This window comes from Natrix helvetica, assembly GCF_964273705.1.
Source record: "Natrix helvetica genome assembly, chromosome: 3".
Lineage (NCBI taxonomy): Eukaryota > Metazoa > Chordata > Lepidosauria > Squamata > Natricidae > Natrix > Natrix helvetica.
The window spans coordinates 123,611,818-123,632,171 of NC_138549.1; positions in this window are offsets into that span (position 1 = coordinate 123,611,818).

Consider the following 20,354-nt stretch of genomic DNA (forward strand, 5'->3'; position numbering starts at 1 on the left):
TTTTGCATCCTTTCTTTCATGATTCTATTCCACCATTTCTTTGATATGAGTGTAACTCTTGTTCTGCAGTGAGCTGTCCTGCGGTGAATTGGTTGCAGCAAGTTGGCTGTGGGAAGTTGGCCATGATGATTTGGTTGGGGCGAGTTGGCCGGGTCAAGTTGGCCAGAACAAATTGTCATAGACCCACACCTGCAAGACAGCCGGCCAAAGCAAAACAAGGTTCTTAAATATCACTTGACCAGATTAGATCATAACACCATACACAAATCACAAACTCTTGCCAGTCAGACTGGCCACTGTTGATACATCCTCTTCCATAATTGTTGCAGAGAAACATAACTCTGAAGAACATTCTGTGCATTCTATATAAATTCTAACTGGCTGGAAATTGTAAATCTTGTTCCCAAAATTGGTAGTATCCAATTTCTTTTTTACTGGCATATGTACTGTTGATCATGTTTCTTCAAGTTGGTGCCTTCCAATTTTATTGAATTATGCAAGCTGGGGTGGCAACTGTATTTCTACTTGCTCAGTAATAATATAACTTTATATTATTATAAACTTTAATAATAATATACCAATGTTGAGAGACTCTATTTATCAAGCAGTATAGGTGGCTCAGTGGCTAAGATGCTAAGCTTGTTGATCAGAAAGGTCGGCAGTTCAGCGGTTCAAATCTCTAGCACCGTGTAATGGAGTGAGCTCCAGTTACTTGTCCCAGCTTCTGCCAACCTAACAGTTCGAAAGCATGTAAAAATGCAAGTAGAAAAATAGGAACCACCTTTGGTGGGAAGATAACAGCGTTCTGTGCGTCTTTAGCGTTTAGTCATGCTCGCCACATGATCATGGAGACGTCTTCAGACAGCGCTGGCTCTTTGGCTTTGAAATGAGGATGAGTACCGCCCCCTAGAATCAGGAACGTCTAGCACATATGTGCAAGGGGAATCTTTATCTTTACCTTATAGGTGAGCATGGGATGTTGCAAGTACACTTAATAGTTGAAAAAGAAAAAGAGGGATTCGAAGAATATCTGAAGAACAGTGAAAAAAATGCATTGAAGCTAGTACACCATGAAGGCTTGAGTACCAAAAAGATTAAACTTGCCTATAAAAAAATAAAATTAAAAATAGAAAAAAACATGCTAAGGCAAAATATTACATGGCCAATGCATAAAACCCCTAGCAAAGAAAGCAGATAACAACAAAACTTGGAAATGGATAAGAGCAGTTGAAGTTGAAGAAAGAGACAGGAGGGTTAATTCTGGATGGACAAAACCAAGATTTAAGAGAAATGCGTATAAATCCAGATCTGAAAATATAGCAATAGATAGCAATGCCATCACTGTAAAGAAACAGTGGATCATCTTGTTAGCTCCACAGATTGACTACAAACCAACTACAAACCAACATCATAACGAAGTAGCAAATGGCAATAAATACCATTTGCTTGCAAGCAAGAACTTGTGGGACCACAAAACAAAGGGATAAAAAAATAAAGAAGCTAAAGTACTCTGGAACTTTATAATTCAAACAGAGAAGCATCTGCCATACAACATCCCAGATTTAACAATTGTTGATAAGAAAAGCAGAAAAGTCTGGGTAGTGGACTCCAGTCTCTGGAGACAGCAGAAGAGAAAGAACTATTAAAAATGGCAAAATACAAAGATTTGCAAGCAGGGGTGAGTTGCTGCCGGCATTATTGCCAGTTTGCTGCGCAGGCGCTTTGTCAGCGTTACTGCCAGTTTACTGCACACACATGCGCAGTTGCCTGTAAATTGTTCTGCGCATACACAGAACATTAAAAAAAAACTAAAAACATGCCAGCAATGGCATGGGCAACCGGGGAACTGGTTTGGGGGCATGGCCAGCCTGCCATTCCTACCAGTTCGGCACCCCAGTCCCAGTTTCTACTACCGGTTCGCCCGAACTGGTGCAAACCAGTAGTAACCCACCTCTGTCTGCAAGTCTTTGAAGTAGAATGAGTCTGGCATAAGAAAGCAAAATAGTACCAATAATAATAGACACCTTGGGTGTAATCCCAACACGTTGGAAGCACCACTTGAATGCTATTATCATTGGCAAAATCACCATCAATCAGGTCAAAGGCAGCTTTACTTGGAACAGCTGACATCCTGCGATAATACCTTTAATATTGTTAAACAACAACATTTACTTATCCCAGTTTCTTTAGCAGGCCTTGATAGGTGGACAAAAATGCCAAATTCAGTCTGCAGATCTGGCTGACTGCCTGACCAACCACAATAATGTTATAGATGTTATAGATGTCCACTCTGATAGACGCTGGGTGACTTACACAATCTAAAGTAATTAAGCAAACTATACAGTTAAAAACATACACATTTTAAAGGTTTCACTGAATTACCCACAGATTTAGTTAGACTCTTCAATGCTAGCAGAGCAAACAAATACATAAATACAGTTAAAACATACAATTTTTAAAGGTTTCACTGAATTACCCATGGGAGTTTAGTTAAGTTTTCCAATGCTACAGTAATATAGCCCTCTGTCTAATAATGTGAATAAGTGCACTGCATATACTTCCTGTTGGTGAGATATAAGCAAGGGTGTGTTGGCTTGCAAGACAGTCTCCAAATTAGAGATCTTAGTTTACGTAGAATAGTGTAAGCCTGCTTGTGATAAAGCTGGACTTTAGCTGTGTTTGGGCTATACTGGCTAAACTGGCCAACCTCACTGGTAATGTTAACAAGGAATGCTGTATGTAGAATGGAAATGACCAAGGTGTGACCAAGTTTGTTCTTTTTCTTATTAAAAAGCATTGTATAAAAACAGATGGCAGGGAGCAATTATGTGGGCCCATCTGTTGATAAACATTATATATGGAAGAATGCAACTAGGAATGTAAGAGAAGTAAAGGGTGAAGAATAAATAAATGAGCATGCAAGTGGAAATAAATATGTAGATGTAATTATGAATGAAAGGGCTACAATGTATATCTGCATTATAAATAAATATTACCTACATGTTCTGGGTGCATATGAAAGTAAGAATTCAGAGACATTCCACTCATGTCAACGTTCATGATCATGATAATGGAAGGAACAGAAAACAGAGGTGTGTTTCTGCTGGTTCGGCCTGGATCTGGCGAATATATACATATACACCAATACACCAATATATATATATATATATATATATATATATATATATATATATATATATATATATATATATATATATATATATATATATATATATATATATATATATATACACACCAATATATTTACATGTCTTGGCGTATTCGGATCTTTTCCCGTGCAAGATTGAGAGTACCTTGGCGATGTTTCAATGAGGTCCCACTCGCCATCTTCAGGCTGGTGCCTTCGGCTTCATGCTTATGTGAGCAAAGCCTGATCGGAGCTACTGTCTTTCTATAAATATTGGTGTGTGTGTGTGGAGTGCTGGCTTTGTTGCTGTAAGCGGATTGGTTGGCTGTATTGTAACATCTTGATTAGTTGATAGAGTTGATGTTTGCAGATTAGTCGGCTATTTCGTAACATCCTGTGTGGCTGAGGTACTGGCTGTATGCCAATTGTTCTTTTGTGTTGTAACGACCTGGGTAATGGGTTGTGTGGGTGAGTGGGACCTCGTCGAAACATCGGCAAGATGTTTCTCAATCTTACACGGGAAAAGACCCCGAATATGCCAAGACCTTACACTCTCAATCTTACACGGGAAAAGACCCCGAATATGCCAAGACCTGCATACCTGTACCCGTGAAAATCTATGAAAACATATATCTATATCTATATCTATCTATATCTATATTATCTATATCTATATCTATATCTATATCTATATCTATATCTATATCTATATCTATATCTATATCTATATCTATATCTATATCTATATCTATCTATCTATCTATCTATCTATCTATCTATCTATCTATCTATCATCTATCTATCTTATCTTTGGTGCCTTTGATGTAAGGGAGGAGGGCGATGCTGTTGTCCTGTTCTGTGTCTCAGTTTTTGGGTGGAGCCTCCCTTTGAATTAGGTTGGTAACGCACAATCCCATCACCACCCTGCACCTGAAAACTGAATTACACACTCTCACAAACGTATTAATCTCCAACGGATTCCAAAGAAAAACAATTACCAACCGAATCCAAAGGGATTGATATTGTGTTGTGGTACCACAGATAAAATCAGCAAAATTCTCCACAAACACAATATCAAGACAGCCTTCAACACTGACCAAAAAATAGCCAACATCTTAAGAAACCCCAAAGACAAAATCCAGCTAGAAAACCAAGGAGTCTACGAAATACCATGCAAAATCTGCCCTGCAACATACATAGGACAAACGAACAGGAGAATAAATGCACGCATCACAAAATAACACAGTAAGAAAAAAGAAAAAAACTTCCTCCCTTTTCCAGCACCTTAAAGCTATAGGACATGAAAGTAATTTTGAAGAAATCAAATTAATCTCCAAAACTGAACACTTCAACAAGAGAATAATTAGGGAAGCCATCGAAATAGAGAAATATCCCCACAACATGAATAAACGTGACAATACCTCCCACCTACCAGACATCTGGAAACCAGCCCTAGTCAACAAACGAGCCCCACCCACCACCCAGGCCATTACAACACAAAACAACAATGGACACACAGCCAGCACCAATAAGCATCAATCATGATACAGTCACACATCCAATCAATCCATTTACTGAAACAACTCTAGCACTCCACCCCCCCCTCCAAGATTTATAGAAAGATGGCAACTCTGACCACGCTTTAAGCCGAAAACACCAGCCTGAAGATGGCGATTGAGACCTTGCCGAAACGTTGCCAAGACAATCTCAATCTTACATGGGAAAAGACCCGAATACAACAAGATCAGCAGGTGGGATTCTGCCTATTGCTGTTATATTTTTCTGGATTCTAGTTGGGAGATTTTTATTAATTTTTATCTGTATTTATTGGGGACATAATATTTGTTTGCTGCTGGCAAATTATGGCTGGCTACCTGTTGAATAAATTAATCTAATGAATAAATCAGCTAGATAAAAGATGAAATATTCTGAATCTGGGACAGATCATAGTTTGATAGTGTCAAGAATGGGCAAAAGAAAGGAAATGAAACAAAAGGAAAGAAATGAAAGGAACCAGAGTGAAAGTAGAATGTTTACAGGAAGAGGACCTGTGAGACCCACACAAAGTATTAGAAGATGGATTAATTTCCTGATTGTATGAATGGAAAATGAATATAAGAAAAGAAGATGTGGAAGCTCTCAGAACAACACCTTACAGAACTGTAGCAGTTTGTGAAGTCGTGGAAACGGAACATATGAAAAAAATGCTTCATATATCACAGCTAATCATTAGCACTATCCAGTGATTTATGTGGAAGAATATAGTAGCAAAGCAAATTTTGCGATATGAAAAATGATGGTTTTTAAAGAAGAAGAATGTGTGTTTACATATGATCAATTGTAAAAGACCCAGAAAAGTGTTATTTTTAAGCACTATGCTTTGTTCATTCACTGGATAAATTTATCAAACTTATGCTGGTTTTTCACTTTGAATAACCTAAAGACCATCCCTCCCAGCTCAGTATTATTGCTGATCTGACTCTTCAACCTTTGCTTCTTGAAGAAGTGTGGGGAAAGACGAGGCTTGACACACTGAGGAACGTCCAACTCTATTTTATTTGAATTAACTACAACGAGCAATACAGGAGAGAATCGCCCGTTCCTTAGCCTGACAGCTATTTAAGGGAGAGCTGTCAGGCCGAGGAACCAATCAGGAGAGCAGATCAGCCCGCCTTCAGCCATGCCGCGCCTGATTGGCTAAGGCGCAGCATGGCTGTTGCTGGCTGACAACAGGGGGAATTCCCCGGTCGTAAGTCGGGGAGGAAAGAATAGAACACTTCTAATGTCTGCTCTGTGGATTGGTTTTTAAAAATGCAATTCAAAAGTTATTCGACTACATTAGTCTGCTTTTTGGCTACAGAAGAGCTAGAAAAGAGGGTGAAACTAGGATACTCACTTTGTTTAATTGATCCTAATGATTCAATGTAATGTTACTAGGAAAGTCAAGCAATGGAAAATTTATATTGTGATCTTAACTCCCCCCCCCCCGACCTGGAGAAACTCTCTTGAGTTCCCATGAGAGACATCTGGGAGATTCGCAAGACTATAAACATCTGCCTGCCTGCTTGCCTGCCTGCCTACCTGCCTACCTACCTACCTACCTACCTACCTACCTACCTACCTACCTACCTACCTATCATCTTTTTTTAAATTTTATTTTATTAACAAACATATAAAATACACACACACAAAACTTAGACGTACAACACATTTACACAATACAATACAAACAGGAGCTTCCTGTTCTTTCTAATAGCAGTTATCAATTGATAGCGCTCACCTTATATTATTTCCCATTCAATTGTATTTCATTTGAGTTTCACCATTCTTAACTTTCTTATTTTACTCATAACTATTATTTTTGAGTTTTGTTACATTCCTTCATTGATTCTTGTTTCTTTCCTTCATCCACCTATACCAGTGGTCGGCAAGCCGCGGCTCGCGAGCCACATGCGGCTCTTTACACAATTTAATGCGGCTCTTCTGTGTGCCGGGCGCCCTCTCCCCTCCCTCCTCTCAGGCGGCCGCCCCAAAAGTCAGGACTCTGCAGCTAGCCTCTGTAATTGCGCCTATGTTTTCCACGGCGTGGAGCAGCGGCGAGCTCTGCGAGGCCAGCGATGATTCCGGAGGCCATCAGTGGGGGGCAGGCCATCAGGCCATCAGTGGGGGGCAGGGTCCCCCCTCGCATTCCTCGTCTTCCCGGATGGCCCCCGGAGTCATCGCTGGCCGCGCAGAGCTCGCCGCTGCTCCACACCGTGGAAAACATAGGCGCAATTACAGCCCGGAGCAGGAGCAAAGCCCCTTTCCCAACTGGCCCTTCCTCCCTCGGAACGCTTCAGAGGGAAGCTTCTGCAAAAGCCCGGGCGAGTGACAACAAGTTCCCGCCGTTACGAAGTCTCTGAGGCTGTAATTTTCTGAGCTGTGCGCACGTGCCTGTTTTCCACGGCATGGAGCAGCGGCGAGCGATGATTCCGGAGGCCATCAGTGGGGGGGCAGGGTCCCCCCTCGCATTCCTCATCTTCCCGGATGGCCCCCGGAATCATCGCTCGCCGTGCAGAATCTCGCCGCTTTTGGTCCTATGACTGCAGAATGCTGCAAAATACCATAAATGCAGGCCAGTTGTTGAGTGTTTCAAATGTGATTGGAACACTCAACAAGGTGACCACAGTGTGTGTGTGTGTGAGTGAGACAGACAGACAGAGAGAGGAACAGAGAGAGGGAGTGAGGGAGGGAATCAGAGAGAGACTGATAGACACACACACACACACACACACACACACAGAGACAGAGAGGGGGAGGGAGGGAGAGAAAGATAGACAGACACAGAGAGAGACACACACAGAGTGAGTGATTAAGTGAATGAGTGAGAGACAGACACACCCACATACACAGAGTGACAGAGAGAGAGAGGAAGGGAGGGGAGAGAGACAGAGGGAGAGAGAGACACACACACAGAGTGAGTGAGAGACAGACAGACACACACACACACAGCGTGACAGAGATGGGGGAAGGAGGAGAGAGAGACAGAGATACAGAGAGAGAGACAGACAGATAGACACCCAGAGAAAATGACAGAGGGAGACAGAGAGGGAGGGAGGGAGAGAGAGACAAAGAGCCAGAGAGAGAGAGAGAAAGAAAAAGAAAAAAAGAAAGAAAGTGGGAGAGAGAGATGAAATTAAAAACAACAACATACAAACCTGACTTACTCAAACTATCCAAGGAAATGCAAGGCCAATGTTCACATTAGTGGTTGTGACTTTGTCAGTCATTGTCAGGATGTAATTTTCTCTACATTGTAAGGCAAATTTTACGGAATTTAACGTTATCGATAAATAATATCGTTCTAAAGTTTTTGTTTTATTAGTTGTGTTATTTGTATCCTCCCGACCTATGTGGATACTTGCATGCAGAATATTCTCAATAAAAACTTATTGAAACTAAAAACAGTGTACCATCCTATGTATTTTCGGTTTTAAAAATGTGGCTCTCAAAATAAATTTCAATCGTGGTTTTGGCGAGATTTGGCTCAGTTGAAAAAAAAGTTTGCCCACCACTGACCTATACCATTTATCCCATATTTGGTAGAATTCTGATTCTTCTTTTCCCTGAATTTCTTTAGTTAGTTTGTCCATTTCAGCACAGTCCATAACCTTTCTTATTATTTCATCTTCACTTGGAGTTAGTTTGTTTTTCCATTTCTGGGCAAAAGCAATCCTTGCCGCCGTAATTATATGTAGAATTAAATACTGGATTTCTTTTTTATATTTCGCAGACATTATTCCTAATAAAAAAATTTCAGGTTTCCATTCTATTTTTACCCCCATTTTTGCCTCCAGCCAATTTTTGATCTTTTTCCAAAAATTTTTAGCCTCCTCACAGGTCCACCATAAATGGTAATACGTTCCGTGTATCGATTCGCATTTCCAACATTTGGGGGAGGTATTTGTTGATATTTTAGCTAACCTTGTTGGTGCCAGGTGCCATCTATAAAACATTTTGTATTGGTTTTCCTTGTATGCAACACCTACCTATCATCTATTTATCTATCTATCTATCTATCTATCTATCTATCTATCTATCTATCTATCTATCTATCTATCTATCTATCTATCCATCCATCCATCCATCCATCCATCCATCCATCCATCCATCCATCCATCTATCATCATTATCTATCTATCTATCTATCTATCTATCTATCTATCTATCTATCTATCTATCTATCTATCTATCATCTATCATCTATCATCTATCATCTATCTATCTATCATCTATCTATCTATCATCTATCTATCTATCTATCTATCTATCTATCTATCTATCTATCTATCTATCATCTATCTATCTATCATCTATCTATCTATCTATCTATCTATCTATCTATCTATCTATCTATCATCTATCATCTATCATTTATTTAGCATATGGCATCTATAGAGGTCATGCAATCACTGATATACAATCTCTCTATAAAAGGGTATACCGGTAATAACCTTCTTATTCACCTTAACCCTTGGTATAGATCAGTGGTTCTCAACCTTCCTAATGCTGCGACCCCTTTATACAGTTCCTCATGTTGTGGTGACCCCCAACCCTAAAGTTGGGCTCTAGCCTTCCCTTCATCGCCACATTCCTTTATTTTATTTTATTTTCCCTGCCTTGTTTTACGCCTCAGAAATGGTACCTCTTGGCTTCCGTAGCTCTGCCCATCAACCTCCGTCGCTCGGAGCGAGCTGATTTCCCAGTGTCCTCTGGGCTGCGCGTGTCTCTCTCCATTCCAGCTCCTACTTTCCCCCCACCGACACCGCACAGACACACACACACGCATGCACACTCCGATCTTGGGTGCTTGGCTGCCTTTGGCGAGAGGAGCAGCAGAAGCCCCTCCCCAAAGGGGTCGCGACTCACAGGTTGAGAATCGCTGGTACAGATTATAGCTACTAGTTGGTAATTTGTTGACACAATATATTTTTTTGGAGGGGGGAGTGATAGTCTACCCAGAATCTCCAGACTACTGGTCTAGAATGCTTCCTCTTTTTCTCTGCTTAAAATTGGCTACAGATAGGAAATTAGCATGTCAGTTAAAAACTCTACAGGAGCTCTTTGCCTGGTGCAATCTGATCTGTTATTTCCAAAAACAGTATCAGGAGTATAACCATGGCACAGATCTGCCAATAGGAAGTGCATACAGCCATATTGAGGTAGGAGAAAAGCTAGGCCTAAGACTTTGGTTCATTATATTCAAAACTTTGGTCAAGGAGAAATGTGCAAACTGTTGCCAGTTTGGATTGCTGATACAAGACATTGGTATTTTTATCTTTAAGCACAGACAGACCATGAGGGGTGTATCCTGTTTATCGGTCAAGGACAGGGGACGGTTTCTCTATTTTCTTGCAGATGTCTACACTTTATAAACCACCCACTAAGGGCTTTTTATTCTTATCTTTTCTGTAATTTTCCACCCATCTTTTTACCATGTTTGGAGTATGTATGTTAATGTAATTGTGTACGTCAAAATGATTATAAAAGGTTGCTGAAGTGAACCATTCGGGGTTCAGACTATTTTCCTAATTTTGGTCTTTGAACCTTGCGCAATAAACTTTCTTGCATTGGAAAGAGCTGGTCTTTGACTCCTTGATTTCCACAACAATATCCCCAAAAGCTATTTGCCCCTCTCTGCAAATCCTGGCTCCTTAAGATACCCGCAACATGTGCAATTCACAGCAAAATGGGTAGAAACTAATCTGGGAAAGTCAGTCTGAACAGGCTGCAGTGTTTTTCCAAATGATTTCATCTCTTTTTATAACTTGGCAAGCAGAAGAGGGAATTGAGATTCCAGACTATACTCTGTGGTATGAAATGTGGAACCATAGAAAGGTTATCTCAATACCTTCCAGCAATGTTTTTCTGACCTCTTCCCCTTTAGTTCTCTCCCCCACTCTCTCTCTCCCTCCCCCCTCTCTCTTTTACCAGTGTTTGCAGGATGTGCAAAACTGGACTCCTTAGATGGCAACTATTTGAAGCAACTTCTTGTCAAGGAGCACTTGGTGACAACCCAAATGGTTTAAAGTAGCCTGTCTCAGCCTGAATAATCTCTGGAAGTGTAGGGTCCTATTCGCAGAATTCCACTGTGACAATTACAATCAGGTGCAATAATTTTTTGGGACACTTATGTGCTTATATAGCTTTATGCTCTGAATAAAGAATATAGTTGTCTTATGAAATCAATTGTTCCATAATTAGTGTGTTTATATGAGGCATACAGGGATGCGGTAGCTCAGTGGCTAAGACGCTGAGCTTGTCAACCAGAAATGTCAGCAATTCAATGGTTCGAATCCCGAGTGCCATGTAACAGAGTGAGCTCCCATTACTTGTCCCAACGTCTGCCAACCTAGCAGTTTGAAAGCATGTAAAATGCAAGTAGAAAAATAGGAACCACCTTTGGTGGGAAGGTAACAGCGTTCCGTGCCCCTTCGGCATTTAGTCATGCCGGCCACATGACCACGGAGACGTCTTTGGACAGCGCTGGTTCTTTGGCTTTGAAATGGAGATGAGCACAGCTCCCTAGAGTCAGGAACAGAGGTGGGTTCCTGCCGGTTCGGCCGAGTAGGTAGTAACTCAGTGTGCCACACCCCTGAACTGATTCTCCTACCGCACCGCCATCTTGGTTTTTTTTTAGTACTGTGCACCCCTGAGCGAACCGGCAGTAGCAGCAGGCGGAATCCACCCCTGGTCGGGAACAACTAGCACACATCTAGGCGAGGGGAAACTTTACCATTACCTTATATGAGGCAAACATTGTTCAGTAATGATGTGTGTGATAGAATGAATGTGCAGTCTGCCAAATGATTTAATGTATCTTGTATCTTTTTGTTCTCCCTTAAACTTGGCTTCCTAATCTTATGAAGCAGCTATAGATTGAGCACAGTAGAGCAAAGGGACCATTTGGGTGGGGTTTTTTTTTTTGGTTTTCTTTTATCATATTTCAAAAGTTGAAATATAACATGAACATTTTTTTTAGACATTTCAGGAAGTTTTTTTTTCCTTTGCTGCTGAGTCAATTAGCACAAAATGGGTACTTAACACATGCTAACCCCCACAGTATTCTTGCAGTGACATAATTCATATGACTGAAATATAGGCAACTAGACAGATTGGCAGCCAATGGCTTTCAGAAACACAAGGGCACACAGCGCTTGCTAAATGATCGGAGGAGAGAACCCCCTGGGAGACAAAGGTCCCTTTGATACTTGCAAGCAGGTGTTTCCAGCTATTCTCGCCATGCCTGGGGCAGGCATGAGGAAATTTTCCAAATGAGGCAATTGATTGCTTTGCAAAATAGGTTATCAAAGCTTTATATACCAATTTTCATAGGCTTACCGAAAGTTCAACCTATTAGTTGCTATAAGAATTTTGAGTCTGGAATGCAAGTGTTAAACTCCTGGAGCCACAGCTAATCCATGTGATGTCTAGAATGTTGTCTCAGATATGTATCTGAACACAGCAAGGGGATGTTACCGTACACAATCTTTTCTTGTACAAATAAGAATTGATCCTCATTTCTATTCTAAACTTTTTGTTTATTACATTCTAGATCTCAGACAATTCTGGGCAGCTTCATGGAGTAAAAGAATATGATAGAAAACAATGCCAAATAAAACATGGAACATACCCAGCATATTGAGGGAAATCACAAACAGACAACATAGCTTCATTGTATCCATTCAACTTCTCTAGTCTCAGGCTTTGTTCACAAGGAAGAAGATAGGCACATTGAGAGCTGTATGGATATCTGGGGGATTTTCTGCTTCAGTGGGATGGTGCTGCAATAGAACAGGTGACACTACTAAATTGATGTGACCTGGAATAGGCCAACTCTATTTGAATCAACAGGATGGGCACGCTAGAGAATAGGATGTTCCTCAAGAAACCAGATCTTATATCATGCATGATTTTATAGGTGATAAACAGATCCTTGAATTGCAACAGAGGCCAATTGGCAACCAGTATGTGTCATGTAATAGGGATGTTACATGGGCATAGTGGATTTTGCCCATCATTGTCTGTTGGACTATATTCTGGATCGTCTCTAGCTTCCTGGTAATTTTTAAGGGCAGTCCCATCTTGCAATAGTCCACCTGCAAGGCGACCATAGTGTCAACAATTTGCAGAAGCTCTCTCAATCAAGGAATGGGTCCATCAGACATACAAGATGAAACCACTGCAAGGGTTTGCTTGTCTATAGCTTCTCATGTAGGAGTTGGGATTTCAGTATCAATCTCAAGTTGAACACAAGTCCTGAGCAGGGCAGCACAACCCAACCTTAAGAATTTCCAAGGATAGAAAATCCTCAGAATCAGAAGAACCCAATGCTCAAAGCCACTTGGTCTTGTTAGAGATGTGCCTGAGCTTGTCAGTCCCCATGCAGATTCCAACAGTCTCCAGGAGCTGGAACAGGATTTCAAAAGTCTTTCTTTGTCAGTTTGATTAGATGTACAATTGGAACCTATCAGCATACTGAACATATGGGACACCCAGATCAATAGATGACCTAATAAAGACCTCATGGAGCTATTAAATAGGAGGGATGAGAACCTCAGGTCTTGAGGCATCCCACAAATATTTTAGGCTTGATGTCTCATGTCAATGATCCTGATTGGAACTGGCTGCAGAGAAAGGAGGATGCCTCTCAGAGAGACAGACAAAACCATAATGGATGCTATGACCTGTCATCTCCTGAGAATCCTTCAGCAGCCAGTAGAAGCAAGGATCTAATAAATAGCAAGTTAGCTTGAAGTTCCAAGGATCCTGTCCACTTCCTCAGGAATCACAGAATCAAATTCTTTTGAAATAACCAGGACAGAGAGAATAACAAAATATCACAGTTGGAAGAAACCTTGGAGTCCTTCAGTCCAACCTCCTGCACAAACAGGAGACTCTATACCAGGGGTGGGTTCCTGCCAGTTCTAACCTCTTCTATAGAAGAGGTTCCACAAATCTACCGTGCCATTTAGAACCGGTTCCAGCTCCCTCCCCCTGCCCGTCCGCACCATGCTTGCCCCGCCTGCTGCTCACTGATTGGCTGGCTCACCAATCACCCCGCCCACCTCTAAGAGTCCTATCTAAACCTTAAAGTCTTAAAGCTGTCAAGTTTGAACATCCCTGGGTTTTTTTTTCTAAAGGTTTAGGGGTGCAAGGGTCTTGTAACTTGACAACTTTAAGACTTATGTGCTTCAAATGCCAGAGTTTCTGAGCCAACATTTTGGTTGCTAAGCAAGAGCGTTGTTAAGTGAGTTTCACCACATTTTACAAGTTGGCCATGCCCACCCAGTCACATGACTGCCAAGCTACTCTCACTTGGTTACATGGCTGGCAAGCCACTCCCATCTGGTCACATGGCCAGCAAGCCACTCCCACAAAGCAGGCCACACCTACAGAAGATGTTCTAAAACTTTTTGAAACCCACCACTGCCCTATACCATTCTGTACAAATGGCTGAGGAATTCTGGATAGATTGGTTCCCTTGACCCTCTCTGGATAAAGAGAGAATGCAATATCAACCAAACTGTGCTCCATGCGGCTTACTTACACAAGGAGATTGTAAAGTACAAATAATTGGAAGGTGGGAGAATTGGGAGCCAAGGAAATTTGCCATATTTCCTCCAGTACAGAATCTTTCAAGGACATTAAATTTGCACTTCCTATGCTAATCACTTTTAAAAGTTGCCTATTCATTACTTTAAAGAAGTTAGACATCTTCAAAATGACAGGGCTGGAAGCACTGGGTGAGTGCCTTCAATCCTTTATATAAGAACATGAAGTTGCATATTTTTTAACCTTTAAGAATTTAAAATAAATAGCAAAAACAAGACAAGCTTGTGGCTACACAAAGTTTTAAACTGATTAAGATGTTGAATAATGGGTTTTGAATACAGTTACAATTTCAGTTAAGATTATAATTTCCATTATTAAGCAAGGTGCCCAATTTTACAACCTATTTTTCTAAGGTTGTTAAGCATAACGTTTAAGTTGTTAAGTGAATCAGGCAGCCATTAAGGAATTTGTCTCCCACCCCCCACTTGACTTTGCTTGTTGGAAGCCGGCTGGGTAGGTTGCAAACAGTGATCACATCACTCTAGGACATAGCATCTGTTGCAATTACATATTGGTTGCTAAACTCCCAAATTTTGATCACATGGGGAAGCTTGATGGTCTTAAGTGCAAAGACTAGAGAAAAAGTCATTTTTTTCCAATGCAGTTGTAACTTCAAATAGTCACAAGAGGAATTGTTGTAAATCAATGACTACCTGTATTAGGAGTCTGTCATTAATTTTAAAGAATAAATGTATTTTTGTGAGAAAGAATGTAGTTTTTAATATTGAAGACATTACAAAATAATGGTGTTCAGAGCCATTTTTGAGGAACAGCATTGGGACTTTGAAATCAATAATGCTAGCTGTGTTTATCTTCCTGGAAACAGTTTGTTTCCATAAGAAGATGATAGGATAAATATGCAACAAAATCTATCTGAGAGCAATATGAACAAGAAATTGAATAGAAATTTATTATTGGACATAAAAATAATTGGATGAAGCTTAAAATTAAGAAGGAAATAAAAATAAAAATTCTAGAGAATAATTGGAATAATTTTTATTTACTGGACTTACAAAAGAGGCTGTTTAAAGTATTGAGGAAATTTGAAGCAAGGATCAACAATCATTTGAATGGATTAAAGAACAAGATTGTTTTACATAAAAAGAAGGAACACAAAATTGGTTTATTTGATCAGGGTTAAAATGGGACATCTATTTCAAGGGGTTCTTTTGCTGACATCTGGAGTGGAAAAAATGTAAATTAGATTTCCTCGCAGTTAAGCCTAATGCTTAAGCCTTTCTCTACAGTTACTTTATGTATCCTTATCTGACAGCATTTAAATTGGCTTTGTATCTAACTATCCTTTCACTTAAAATAAGGATTTTTTGTGAGCTTGTTCTCTTTAAAGGACATGTTAAATTTCAGTATTTTGTTCATACTAGGATACAAATTACTTTCTAAATATTAACAGATGAGATGTGAAATGCTGACTTTATATTTGTTAATTAATGTTATTGTTTTAGGGCTCTGTCTGGACTTTTTGGATTGGAGAAAACATTAGTTATTTATTGGTTGAATAGTATTATACATATGTGAATTTAGAGGAGACAAAGAGATAGTAAAATTGTTTATACTTCAGATGAGGGTGGGAAATTGCTTTCATAGTTTTTCTCTTTTTCTCCATTATTTTCTTCTTCCTTGCATTTTTTTTCTTTTCTTTTCTAATTTGTATTATATTTTCCTTTTAATAAAATTATTAAAAAAGAGAGAAACTGCCTTAGGTATATGCTATATGTTATACACACACACTCACACAAAATACACACACAAACAATATTATGATTGGCCTATGGCATTTGATTCTGAAACACAATATATATATATTTTAAGCCTTGTATTCACATTTCTCTTTAGATGCAGTTATATAAATGTGAAATGTACAATAGCATATAATATAGTATAAGAATATATATGCAAAATTACAACATTTAAATGAAGTTTATAACAAAGTGACATAATCCATTAACCAGCATCAGTAAGAACTACAGCAATATGGTCATAGTAATTCAGGCAATATATTGGAATCAGGCAGTGAGTTTTTCTCTTATTTATTTATTTATTTCAAAGCCATTCAATAGATTCTGACTAAACTTTACACCTGCCCATTTTCTTCCAAGGCAAATGAGTTCCTTAGTCATAACACAGCTTGGTTTGCTTCGTTTCTGTCCCTCACAACTTTGAGGATATCCATTCTGGCTTGCCTAGTTGTTGACCTCATCTTCCAGTGTTACTTACGCTGATACGTCAGCTGGGCCCGATCAGGCCAAGAAGAAGCACTGTGTAACTAGGTCAATACTGGCGATAATCCCTGTCTTGCCCCTATCAGCCAAAAGATGCCAGAACAGAAGCTGACCAAGTCTACTTCTAATTATTTAGTGCAAAGGAAAATTACCTGCCCTGGGTTGATCCTTGCTTAAGGCAGCCTGAGATCATGAGGCAGCCACACATGGCCCATTTTAAAGGCCATTACAAAGTAGCCAATTGTCCATTAATTTCACACCAATCCCATATTCCTGTCTCATGAGCAAAGTGGGGGAGGGGGGAGAGAGAAAATATCATTCTTTGGCACAATCTGGAGGAAAAAGGGAAACAAAACCAAAAATGTTTGGAAAAAATCTTTTAAAAGCATAGAAGTTTCAGACATGTCCACAGCAACTTTAGGAATACTACGGTATCAAAGTCTACCTGGTTGTGTTAGCATAACAAACACCATGGTTTCCTAGTGGAGATTGCTGAAAAATGTACCCTAGTGGGAAAGGATTTCTAGCCCATATCCCAGAACCTCAGCATGGAAAACATTGCACAATTGTACAATAATACAATAGCAGAGTTGGAACGAACCTTGGAGGTCTTCTAGTCCAACCCCCTGCCTAGGCAGGAAACCCTATACCGTTTCAGACAAATGGCTATCCAACATTTTCTTAAAGACTTCCAGTGTTGGGGCATTCACAACTTCTGGAGACAAGCTGTTCCACTGATTAATTGTTCTAACTGTCAGGAAATTTCTCCTCAATTCTAAGTTGCTTCTCTCCTTGATTAGTTTCCACCCATTGCTTCTTGTTCTACCCTCAGGTGCCTTGGAGAATAGTTTTGACTCCCTCTTCTTTGTGGCAACCCCTGAGATATTGGAACACTGCCTAATCTATCATCTATCTATCATCTATCTATCTATCTATCTATCTATCTATCTATCTATCTATCTATCTATCTATCTATCTATCATCTATCTATCTATCTATCTATCTATCTATCTATCATCTATCTATCATCTATCTATCTATCTATCTATCTATCTATCTATCTATCTATCATCTATCTATCTATCTATCTATCTATCTATCTATCTATCTATCATCTATCTATCTATCTATCTATCTATCTATCTATCTATCTATCTATCTATCATCTATCTATCATCTATCATATTAAATGCCCTTCTGTGCACAGCTAGCAATTCTCATAGTAAGAGCACGATTTATAACCTCTCTACACTGCTCAAAAGCTCCATTTAGAACTTCTACACAAACCTGGGAAAAAGGAAAGGCTGCATCACTCATAGCTACTGCATTGCAGCCCCATAATTCTTTGGGAAGGGTGCTGAGACAAGGCTTCAAGATTCAGATTTATTAGGATGAGAAGTGGCAAACAGCCACGGAGAAGGATCAATACATATAAGATCATCTGCCACAAATGACACGGATACCAACAACATCAAGGGCTCAATGTGTCAGGAGATGGAGTTGGGAAGCAAAATAATAGTGTAGACCAGTCACTGTTTTGCACATGCACATCCTTGACTGATCATTCACAGCAATAGAGTTCTCTGGGGCAGGAAAATAACTTTAGGTCATCCTTTGATGAGTTTACAGAGCCCATATTATTGAAATGAAAAATATATATTACTGGTTCAACACTGCTCTTTTGTGTGTGTGTGTGTGTGTGTGTGATAAAGAAGTATACCTTTTATTTATTTCCTTTGAATTTCACTGTACTCGGCCTAGGACAGGTGGTTAGTCAAAGAGCCCAAAGCCCATGTTCTTCATCAGATTCTTCAGATTATTCCTTGACCTCTTCTTTGGCTGGAGCTACTGCAGCAGGAGCGGCTGCTTCGGTCATTGCTGGGGCAGCAGCAGCAAAAGCTGACGGATCAGCCAGGAAGGCCTTCACCTTTTCAACTAATGGGAAAAAGAGTAGTTTGTCTCCACGGCGACAGCCAGGACTCGCTTGTACCCATTGATAACACTGTCCTTTTCTAGCATCCTTGTTATACATTAAAAGGCATACTTAAGTCATGCCCTAAAGCAATGCTTGTTGTCAATATGATGAATGAGGGAATAGATTCTTCTTAGCAACATTGATTCATGTCAATAAAAGGTGAGATGAACAGCTGATGTTATAAGAAAAATATGAAATTTTAACCACATTTGCATGGCTATTAGTTTAATTCATTCCAAACATTTATATAGCCACTCATCTTGTACCAAATGCTGGGTGGCTCACAACCAAGAGATAAAATAACATTTATTTACAATAAAAATATTAAAACCAAAAATATTAAACCCAAGTAGCTAGCACCATATTTAAACTTTTGTGCAGTCCACAACAAGTACGTCTCACAACCTCACCCTGTCCCAGCACAATTAAGAAGGAAATAAAAATAAAATTTCTAGAGAATAATTTGAATATTTTTTTATTTACTGGACTTACAAAAGAGGCTGTTTAAAGTATTGAGGGAATTTGAAGCAAGGATCAACAATCATTTGAATGGATTTCATCCAATTTTTTTATGTCCAATAATAAATTCCTGTTCAATTTCTTGTTCATATTGCTCTCAGGTAGATTTTGTTGTGTATTTACCCTATCATCTTCTTATGGGAACAAATTGTTTCCAGGAAGATAAACACAGCTGACATTATTGATTTCAAAGTCCCAATGCTGTTCCTCAAAAAAGGAACTCTCTTAGCAGACTATATTAAGAGAGACAAAAATCAGCTGTGGTGGGATATGGATCTAGTCTATAGGATAAATTCAGCATATGCTAGAAGTCATAATGTTCCAAGGGAGGTACATGTTAAATTTCTCAGGAGGACCACAAGGGATGAGGTACTTGGGACCCAAAGGTAGAGACCATTGAAATACAAAGATGAAGAAATCACCATTCTTAAGCAGATTCCAAAAAAGATGAGAGAGAGAAGGAGGAAGTATTCCTCCTTAGCAAAGAAATTATATAATAAGGAGTCTGGTTTAAATGGTTATTGCCAGAAGGAATGTTGATCTTTTGGGAGGGAAATAGGATTAGAATCAATACAGTGCAGGAGGCGGAAGCCTTCATAAAAAAAAATTCTCTCCTCCTAGAGGACGAACATAGTGAAGGTAGTGGGAGGGGCAGCATGGTGCAGGTTAAGAAGGAGGGGGGGGGGGCTGAAGGCTCCTCTGGGGACAGGGAGGAAGAAGCAATATCAAAAAGGCTCAGATCGCAAAAATAAAAATATTTGAAATAAACAGCAATTGGTGATACTCTAGAAAGTGACAAAGGAAAATGAATGAACACATGGTTAACATTACAGAATAAGATCTTGTTTTCTGCTTATCTTTTTTATTTTGTTTTTAAGATTGTAAAAACTGTGAGCTGGATGGGTTACTAACACCAGTGTGGGAGCTGCCAAAAATTTTTGTATACCCATTTACCTTTCCCCATATATGTGTAAAAACCAATAAATATTTTTGGGAAAAAAAGGAACTCTAAAAAGGCAACATACCATTTGGAGAGGCAAGTACCCTGTCTATGCTATCACCCCATTTCCCTGTTGGATCAGGACCCTTGCATGAGATATAAGGGGAACTAATCATCATGGCTTTATTCAAATTACTCCTTGGGCCTGCCATTTACACCATATTAGCATTGAAATTAATGGCTTACTTGGCTTAATGGAGATGGAAGGCTGTACTGTCAGGAGGTGGTCCATTCTTCCTCACTCTGATCCTACTTTATTGGCTGCTTTAGAGTGGAGCTATGCCACATCAACGTCTTAGTACCTTAATTCCTATTGAG